We start from the raw sequence: 10,561 nt of genomic DNA on the forward strand, positions 1-10,561 counted from the left end.
GTGATGGTGGTGGTAGTGGTGATGGTAGTGGTGGTGGTGGTAGCGGTGGTGGTGGTGGTGGTGGTAGTGGAGGTGGTAGTGGAGGTGGTAGTGGTGGTGGTGGTGGTAGTGGTGCTGGTGGTGGTAGTGCTGGTGGTGGTGGTAGTGCTGGTGGTGGTGGTATTGAATGGTAGTGTTAATGGTGATGGTGGTAGTAGTAGGAGGAGGAAGAGTAGCAGTGGTAGTAGTGGTGGTGGTGGTGGTGATGGTAATAGTAATAGGAGTAGTCATATTGGTGATCCATTTTTTGCTACAAGGAACTTCCATACAGAAATTTCTTCCACTGATGTGTATGATAATAATATAATGAATTCTATTTAAAATTGATACAATACCTACTATATGGCAGGCACTGTACTAAGTGCTTAAGAAACATCTAATTTTATCCTCACAACCACCTTGTGAGATAGGTGCTAATATTATCCCCATTTTACAGATGAGGAAAGTGAGGCAAACAAAGATCAAGTGACTTGCCCTGGGCCACAGAGATCCACACATATAAATGGGCAACTGCCATGTAATTTATGCTCTTAAAAACTTCCCTGGGACCATGAGATGTTTAGTAACTTGCTCAGAGCCTCATAGTTAGTATATGTTAGAGTCAGAACTTGAACCTATCTCTTGTTGACTGCAGTGTACAGCTCTTTGTTCACTAAATCACTTTGAGTGTATAACATCATAATTTTAAAAACATACTCATTGCTCTTGTTTGGCTATTCCAGATGTGAGTCAAAATCATCTAAGCTGGGGATCTGCCATGAGTAATTATAAGGCTTTATTTGCTAAATCTCCAATTTGGCTGCCAACATTATACTGCACTCCTCCAAAGCTTGGAGGGATGCCTAACAGGGAGTAGAATACATGGATCATTCATCCCCTACCTTCAGTAGTTTGAATTATCAGAATCCCCTGGTCAGTAACGTACTATAAAGATTCATACCTTACTTTTTCTTCCCACCCTTTTACCTTAAATCTATGTGTTAGATAGATAACAGTAGCACACAGGAAGGCTGCTAGCACAGGTTCACTCTTGATCTGGTCAGACAGGAAGACAGCTTTGGAGGAGTTAATGATTCTACTTTATTCTAGTCTAGTCTTCTCAATGGGAGTTGCTGATAATGCGAGCACCAAATCCTACAGTATTCCCTAATAACCTTTCTTGTGGGAGGCTGGTGAGAAGGGGTCACTACCCCTATGTCTCAATGGGGTCAATCAAGGTACAACTTCTGCATTCCCCTAAATCCCCTCAAGCCTCAGTGGGGGCCAATTGAGGTAAACACAGATTACCCCCAAGCCTTGATGGGAGATGATCAAGGCACATGCAGCATTCCAGCTTGTGCATTCAACCCAAAGGGTTCTCCACTCTTTACCAGTGCCCACTTTCTTTCTAGGGCAGCAGACAAAGAAGGCATATTGCCAGCAATAGCCTCAAATTTTATGCTACCTCATCCCTGTATCTCACTGTGCAGTTGCGGTGGATATTTACAATTTAAACACAAATGTGTACAGTATTTATCATTATATAATGCTGCCCAAGCATGGTGGAGATGTTTTGAACCATAGTCATGAGAACTCATATCTAATACTTGGGAACAAGAGATTGTTATAGCTATGGCTCCTGGGAAACTAAACTCTAAGAAAGAAGAACAAAAATCCAGCTTACATACACTAAAATCCACCTTACTTGCACTATGACTCAGGGATATCCAAAGCAATCCCTCAGTTGGAAAATTTGGGATTCCTTTATCTAAACTATACCATCACGACAGAAATAAATGATCCCTCAACTAGGAACTATACTGGAAGGCAATTCACTTTATGAGAAGCAAGTCTATTATTTTTAAATGGAGTTTTGACTTCTGGATTTTCATTTAAATGAACTGCTATTTAAATAAGCAGGGCAATGGGTCTACATGGAGACTAGCTGTATGGGTGTCGGTGAGCAATGATTTTAACAGGCTCCTATGATATCACCATTATCTTCGTTATTGAAGGCATTAGAAGATGTTTGCTGTCAGTTAAATGATCACATCTCAAGTGCACCTGCTTTATAATTATTCATTTGGAGCAAGATCATTAACATATTCCTTAAGTCATTTACAGGCAATTTGACTCAATATTAACATTTTTCACTCTTTATAACAAATTAATGAGATATATAAATACATGGGTGCAAAGACATTTTCTACAATTCATATCGTAATTAGTGTATACTAAAGGTCTATGGTTTGGGTGGCTTGCTTATTCTGAGATAAGTAGTGTCTGAGGCTTAGCAACAATTATGGTTGTGAGGAAGAATATTCAGATGAAATGCAGCAGTCATTAGCTTGGTCACATTAGCGTTCTTCCCCTTTAATGCTAGTAAAAATTAGATACGTCACAACCCAATTCCTGGCACCATAGAAAAGAGCAAAAACAGCAATTTGGTTAAAAATTATGTGGGAGGGACAATACTATAGACTCAGCACTGTATTAGGTAGGCACTATGGTCCCTGACCTAGAGGAGTCTACAGTATGAATAAATCGATATTTATAAAGTGCCTACTGTGTGCCAGACACTATACTAAGCACTTTTTTGTATCTCTATATTAGAGGAAACAAAACTTATACATATGAAGAACTATTGCAGAACTCACATGAAGACTTTGACATCCAGATTCCCCCATATGCTTCCTATTGCATAGCTGGTGAAGAAAATTTGAAATCTTGAGGAAAAGGGGGGAGGAAAATAACTTCACAATTCATATTCTAAGAGACTGAGCTTCCCTGGTCTCTCTTTGTACCTCTGTATGAGCTTAAATCCTATACAGCAGAGCCATTTAGTGGAAGTGATACCAGCTGTGAAATTCAAAAGAAACAAGCTTCCTCTTCTACTCCCATTTTTTTCCTTCATTCCTGGGTTTTTATATCTGCTACAGCAATGATAATAAAATTAGCTTTTTGTGTTAGTGGTATCTCTTACCTAATTTACTAGGATCTTTAGTACCTTTACATGAATGCACTAGGATATGAAGCACAGGAAAGGGAAGGATAAAAAAGACCAACCCCAGGGGCTGCTAGGTGGCGCAATGAGTAAAGCACTGGCCCCAGAGTCAGGAGAACCTGAGTTTGGTTCCAGCCTTAGACACTCAACACCCACACCCCACACACCCCCTCCACCCCCACCCCCACACACGTAATTAGTTGTGTAACCTTGGGCAAGTTACTTAACCCCTATTGCCCTCCAAAAGGCAAACAAAAAAAAGACACCTGCCCCCAGGGAAAGAAGCTGCTGAGACAGCCAGCACAGCCAGCCAGCACCATGTGGCAACTTCAGCTCCTGGCCTGCAGAGGGCAGGGGGACCAAGCACCAGTCTGAGGGGTAATCACTCTTGCTTTATCCTTCTTGGATCTGGATTGTAGTCTAGGGTGGAGGTCCTGGGGTGTGTGTCCAGCTTGCCAGAGCCTTTGGAGACCTCAGAGAAGGCACCCATCTAATACCTCCAGCAGTTGAGAAAACCCCAGCGTTTGGGACAAAAGATCCCCTGTCTGGTGGCAGAGTCCTACTGTGGCAAAATGCCCAGGGGTCAAGTGACTGAGGGGCGACATGACCAGGCAAAGGAAACAAAGCAGACAAAAGATTCCAACATTAGACTCCTATTTTGGGGACAAAAAGGAGCAAAGCATGGAACAGGAGGAAGACAATGAAGTCAGAACTCCTGAACCAAAAGCTTCAAAGGAAAATACGAGCTGGTTTCAGGCCATAGAGGACCTTAAGAAGCAGATAAGAGAAGTGGAGGAAAAATTGGGAAGAGAATTGAGAACAATGCAAGAAAATTACTAAATGAGATTCAACAGCCTGACTGAGGAAAATCACAGCTTAAAAAATAGACTAACTCAAATGGTAAAAGAGTCTCAAAAAGTAATGAAGAGAAGAATGCCTTAAAAAGCCAAATTTGCCAGATGCAAAAAGAATCTCAAAAGCTCAATGAGGAGAATCATTGCTTCACAATTAAATTGGAGCAAATGGAAACTAATGACTTTATGAGAAATCAAGATGCTGTTAAACCCAAGCAAATGAAAGAATAGAAGGCAATGTTAAATATCTCATGAGAAAAGTATTGACTTGGAAAATAGATACAGGAGAGATAATTTAAAAATTATTGGACTACCTGAAAGCCATGATCAAAGTAAGAACATAGAAATAATCCTCCAGGAAGTTCGCAAAGAAAAATGCCCTGATGTTTTAGAACCAGAGGGCAAAATAGAGGTTGAAAGAATCCACTGATCACCTCCTGAAAAAGATCGCCAAAAGAAAACTCCTAGGAATATTATAGCCAGGTTCCAGAATTCCCAGATAAAGCAGAGAATATTACAAGCAGACAGGAAGAAACAATTTGAATATTGTGGAAACACAATCGGGATAACCCAGGATCTGGCAGCTTCTACAATGAGGGATCAAAGGGCTTAGAATGTGATATTCCGGAGGTCAAAGGAGCTGGGATTTAAACCAAGAGTCACCTACCCAGCAAAACTGACTATCATGTTTCAGGGGAAAATATGGTCATTCAGTGTAATAGAGGACTTTCCAGCATTCTTGCTGAAAAAACCAGAGTTGAATAGAAAATTTGACATTCAGATACAAGAAGCAAGAGAAGCATGAGAAAGTAAACAGGGAAAAGAAATCTTAAGGAACTTATCAAAGTTGAACTATTAACATTCTTACATGGAAAAACAATAATGGTAACTTATGAAACTTTTCTCAGTAGTTGAAGGGAATAGAAATATGTGTGTGTGTGTGTGTGTGTGTATTAGGGTATGTGGGCACATGAATACATATGTGAATTTTTTGTATATATGTTTATAGGTATACATAGATAGAGGGCACAGGACCAATTTAACAGGAAGGGATGATACTTATAAGGTGAAATTAAGAGGTGAGAGAGGAATATAATGAGAGGAGATGGGGAGAGACAGAATGGGGTAAACTAATTCATATAGAAGAGGCAAGGGAAAATGGTTACAATGGCAGGGAAGAATAGGAAGGCAAAGGGGAATGGGTCAAACTTATTCCTATTGAATTTGGCTTGAGGAAGGAATTAAATACACACTAAATAGGGTATCTCACCCTCCAGGAAGAGTAGGGGTGAAGGGGATGAGAGGGGGGATGATGGAAGGGAGGGCAGGCTGGGGGGAAGGAAGTTGGAAGCATACACTTTTGAAAAGGGATGGGATCAAAGTAGAGAATAGAAGAAGTGAGAGGTGGGATAGGAGGGAGGGAAATATAGTCAGTCTTTTACATTATATCAACTATGTTATTTTTTTGCATTAAACACACATGTACAACCTATACTGAACTTCTTATCTTCCCAGTAAGGATGGGTGACAAGGGAGGAAGGGAATGAATCTGGAATTCAAAGTTTTAAAATCAAATATTTAAATATATTTATTCTTATTAATACTATTTTACATGTAATTGGGAAATAAGATATACAGGCACTGGGGCATAGAGATGCACTGGAAAAGTCGAAAGGTGTATGGGAGAAAATATGGGCAAGAGTTAGATTGGAGGAGGGGATATTCTGTGGGACTGCTATTTTGGGGCAGTGGGCAGGGATAAAAATGGAGAGAAAATTTGTAACTCAAAATCTGGCAGAAAAGAATGATGTAAATCAGAAGTTATTAAAGCATTTGAAAAATATAAAAAAATGATACTGGTAAAATGTCCTATCATTGGAATAGCAGGGTTTTTTTCATTTGTTTCCCATTTGTTCATTCCCTTTACTACTTCTTCCTTCCTTCATCTCATGCATAAAGGGGAAAGAAGGAAGATTAAATAGTCTGTAGGAGAAGAAGAGCCCAAAGATAAAGGCTTATCCTAAGAAAAAGTATCTAAGGCATTGTGCTCTCAGAGGAATAGGGTCTGTCCCTTGGAATAGATGGTGATCCATTATTCTCAGGCAATTTTGGAAAATTATTTGCTCCTTGAAGATAGTTCCCATGTTTTTATTTCCTCTATTTTCCCACTTTGCTTAGTACAACACTGAACACAGTAGTACCTCATTATTACCAAGTTTCTTAAAACTGGACACAATACAAAAACAAAGCTGAGTTCCCAAGGTGAATTTTCTATTAAAAATGTATACAGTGACAACAACTATGTAAATGGAAAGGACATCACCTACAAAACCACCAAAACTGAGTAAAGGGAAATCAGTGACCAAGCTTTGCCCCTAGCAGTCCCCCAGCTCCTTTCCAGATATGGGGATCCATGGGTATGGATCACAGCATTAAACAAGATTTTTTTTCAATGCACAGATTAGTTTTACACAACTTTTTCTCCTTTAAAAAATTCTTTATTATGAGGATTGAGCTGTGGATCTTTTGTATTGAAGGAAACCTGGGCGAAATGAAAATGATATAAAAATTTAAAAAGCTTAATAAACTTGCATTTTAAAAATGTTCTCCTGATATATGTTAACACTAAAACCTAAACCAGAGCTTGAATTTTCAAAAGTGAAAATAATTCATTATTTTATATTGTTTTCTCCTTTTTTTTGATAGAATTGTATCCTAGATGTAAGGGAAGAAAACACAAAAACAGCTATATTTGTTCTATGAAATTGAATAAAATGGGGATTATACAAAATTCTTTAGCTACAGCTTCATCATATATTCAAAATGACTAAAAGGTTTGGATCTAATAAATAGTGAATTAGCCTTGGAATCAAGAAAACCTGGGTTTGAATTTCAACTTTGAAGGTCACTAGCTAAATGTCTATGGGCTGACACTTAACCTCTGAACCAGAGAACCTTCTTTTGGCCAATGGAGATATTTACAGAATTAATGTAAATAACAATTGTTTCTGTTTTGGTAAAGATGTTAGCTTGGAATGGTCGAGGTCCCCATTGCATCCTGGGCCATCTCCAGTTGTCCTGATCTATATATGGTCACTGGACCCAGATGGCTCCTGAAGAAAAAATGAGGCTGGTGACTTTGCATAGTACTTCCACCCCCACCCTTTAAATCCAATTCACTTGCACATCATGGTGTCACCTCCCTGACATCATGGTCCTCTTTGAGAACTAAGGACAAAACAGCAGCGAGGAAATAATTGCAGTTGTTGTTCATCAGATACACTTTTGGTATAAGCTGAGGTGAGGCCCAAATGAAGTAATGCAAGCTAAGGTGCTTTCCTGTGTAAATATCAGTTGTTACTCTTACTGTTGATTATAATACTTCAGGATGACTTTACCTCAGCATTTAGGCTGCTCCATATTCTTCAAAGTCCATTAGCATTTCTGTCAGGTTAGGGAGATTTCCATAATAATTTCATAAAATGAGATTTGTCATAACCATATCACAACTTCATTTTCCACTAAAATGAAAACTATAAAGTTTGATCTTTCAGGAATCTAAAAAAAAGTCTAGAGTACAATAATGGTTTTACTGAAGCTATAAATGATAACCTTCTGGGAGAATAACTGATATGGGATAGATATAAACCACTTTCTGTCTCCAGATGGTCCTAGAACACTTGGCACATTGGCAAACTGACCTATCATTCAATTCCTATCAACAGTTAAATCCATGGTGTGTGTGTATGTGTGTGACAAATAGTTCTGTTAAGACACATAGCATTTACAGACTGCATTCTAGGGTGATGCTGGAACCAATTAGACCCTAAAGGTAGAGGTTAAGTTTGGGTTCATGGCTCTTTCATAATCTGGAACTGTTTCCAAGAACTCCATTCAGAACTAAGGGAAACAACCATACGAGGGAAGTGAGGAATGTCCAAGATAATCAACTTACCATGAGATTCTGTAGACAAGAAACTGGTATACTCAAAGTCTAATGTGTGAAAATGGTCAAATTAATGTGTGATTCCATAAGGTGATGTCTTCAACCAGAGTTTCCAGATGCAAGGCAAGGGAAAATGGGCAGGGGTCAAGATTCTTTGTGAAGTATGGGTCACACCAAACACTCCACATGGAGCTTAATGGAAAGTGTCACACTACAGCCATGGTGAAATTCAAATGTTTCTATCCAAGGAACTATTTAAAAAACCCACTGTCCCTTAGCCATCTATATGACCTCATCATTTCCCCCAAACCACTCCACTTTCAGGATGCAGAATGCTTAAATTTCTGTATCTGGTTCCAATGTTGTCTTGTTTCTCTTCTCCCACTGCCTCTCATAAACCACAATCCCTTTTCTCTTCTCCAAGTTCATAAATTTCACCATGCGTGATTCCACTCCCCTCCTTGTTGACTTTTCTTCCCTTCATAGTCTTGACCCCAGAGGCAATCATTTCAACATGACATTATCCTCATCTTTCGTTCCTTCAGTCTTCTGAAGTTGCCAAAACCATATTCTTTATATAGAATCGTGATGATGTTATTGCCCTTCTCCAAAATCTTCATGGTTCCTTATTTCCTAGTGACTAAAATATAAGTGATGCAGTGAATAGAATACTGGACCTGGAATAAGGAAGACTCACCTTTGTGAGTTCAAATCTTACCTCAGATACTTACTAGTTATTTGGCCCTGGGCAAATTTCTTAACACTGTTGGCCTCAGTTTCCTCACCTGTAAAAGGAGTTGGAGAAGAAAATGGCAAACCACTCTAGTATCTTTGCCAAGAAAACCCCAAATGGGGTCACAAAGAGTCCAACACAAAGGAAAAATGCCCGAACCAAAAAAAAATATTTCTGAACCTGGTATTATCATTATTATCCATAACTTGGAATCACAACATGACTCCAAACTCCTTTTCAAGTCATCTTTTATACTATGAAAACAAGTAAATGGTAGGGAAATACAGGCATGAGCCTAGTCAACTCATTCTAGAAATTTTACATGAAAAGTGAGAAAATCTTCAAAGCAGTAGCTTCAGAATCTCTACTTTCCCACCTAAATAGAACACTCTCTCTTCCCCAATATTGTTCTGGACTTGTTTAAAAGACCGCCATTGATCCCCAAATGTAGTCCCTACAAATACACAGCTGTTGAAATCTTTCCCTTGCTTCAAGGCCAAGCTTAAAATGAAATATTCTCCAGGAAGTGTTTGATACCTGCTTAAGATACTTGTTAGCTGTATGATCCTGGTAAGTAACTTCTATTTGCCTTAGGTTGCTACTTGAAAAAAAAAATTAAAGGAGATAATAGTGTCTGTCTCACATAGTTGTGAGGATCAAATGTGGTAACAATAATTATATACAAATGTAATAATAGAAACTAAAACTGCACTAATATTTTTGGACACTCTGTAGCAGCCTTATGGTTTACAAAGTACTTTACAAATAATAACTCATTTAATCCTTACAACAAACCTGGGAGATATGTAGTATAGTCATCCATTTTATTTCACAGATGAGGAAAGTAAGGCAGAAAGACGCTAAGTAATTTGCCTAGGGTGACATAATTAGTAAATATCTGTCTGGATTTGAATTCAGGTCTTCCTGACTCCAGTTCCCTATATTATCTGCACTGCTACCTTTGCAAACCAAGAAATATTATTAATTATTGTTATTAGCTTATTTCTCTCCTTTGCCTTGATCACATTCCAGCTTGTATCAAACTTACTTGAACAAAAGCTGTATTCACATATTCTACTGTAGGCTCCCTCAGGATGAGAATCCCTAGAATCTAGGAGCATCTTGTACCTAGTGAGCACCCAGTAAAAGTCTGTTTAAATGTCTGGTAAGTTGAAAAGAAATATTCAGTTCAGAATTCCTTTTCTTGTGTGCTACAGCATTTAAATGTGTAATTTCATAAATACACTTATATAGAATATTAATTACTGTATATGAAGAACCACCAAATTATAGGGCTAAAAAGTTTCTACAAAAGTTAATTGATTATGGAACAGCTAGGTGGTGGGGTGAATAGAGCACTGACCCTGGAGTCAGGAGTTCAAATCCGACCTCAGACACTTAACACTTACCAGCTGTGTGACTTTGGGCAAGTCACTTAATCCCAATTGCCCTGACTTCACCCCTCCAAAAAAAAAAAATAAGTTAACTTATTAACCCTTATTTCAAAGAAATAGTTTCTCTTCAAGTTAGAACTATATCTAGCTCAGGAAAGTAAATAGTATTTGTTTTTCTTAAATGTTAGTTGCAAAAGACACCCTTTTGACAATTTCCATATATGAAAGCACATGGAGAGAATTACAGTTGATCATGCCTTCATTGTCACTTTCTACATTGAAATTTGTTATTTTTCATCTTGCCACATGCTAGAACAATAGAATATCAGTGAAGAATTCATTCTGTGGCCTTCTACATTGTCAGATTATTGACCCAAAATTCAATTACTCAGCTAATGTCACTGAAAAATATTCCTGAAGTCCCTGGAAGTTCATTGTGGTGAAATGCTTCTGATTTTGATTGAGTATGATAAATGAATGGATAGACAGACAGACAGAGACAGACAGACAGACAGACAGATAGATAGATAGATAGATAGATAGATAGATAGATAGATAGATAGATGATAGATAGATAGATAGATAGATAGATAGATAGATAGATAGATAGAT

This window comes from Petaurus breviceps, unplaced genomic scaffold, assembly GCF_028583685.1.
Source record: "Petaurus breviceps papuanus isolate PSGF00001 unplaced genomic scaffold, PetGlider_PUasm1.0 688, whole genome shotgun sequence".
NCBI lineage: Eukaryota > Metazoa > Chordata > Mammalia > Diprotodontia > Petauridae > Petaurus > Petaurus breviceps.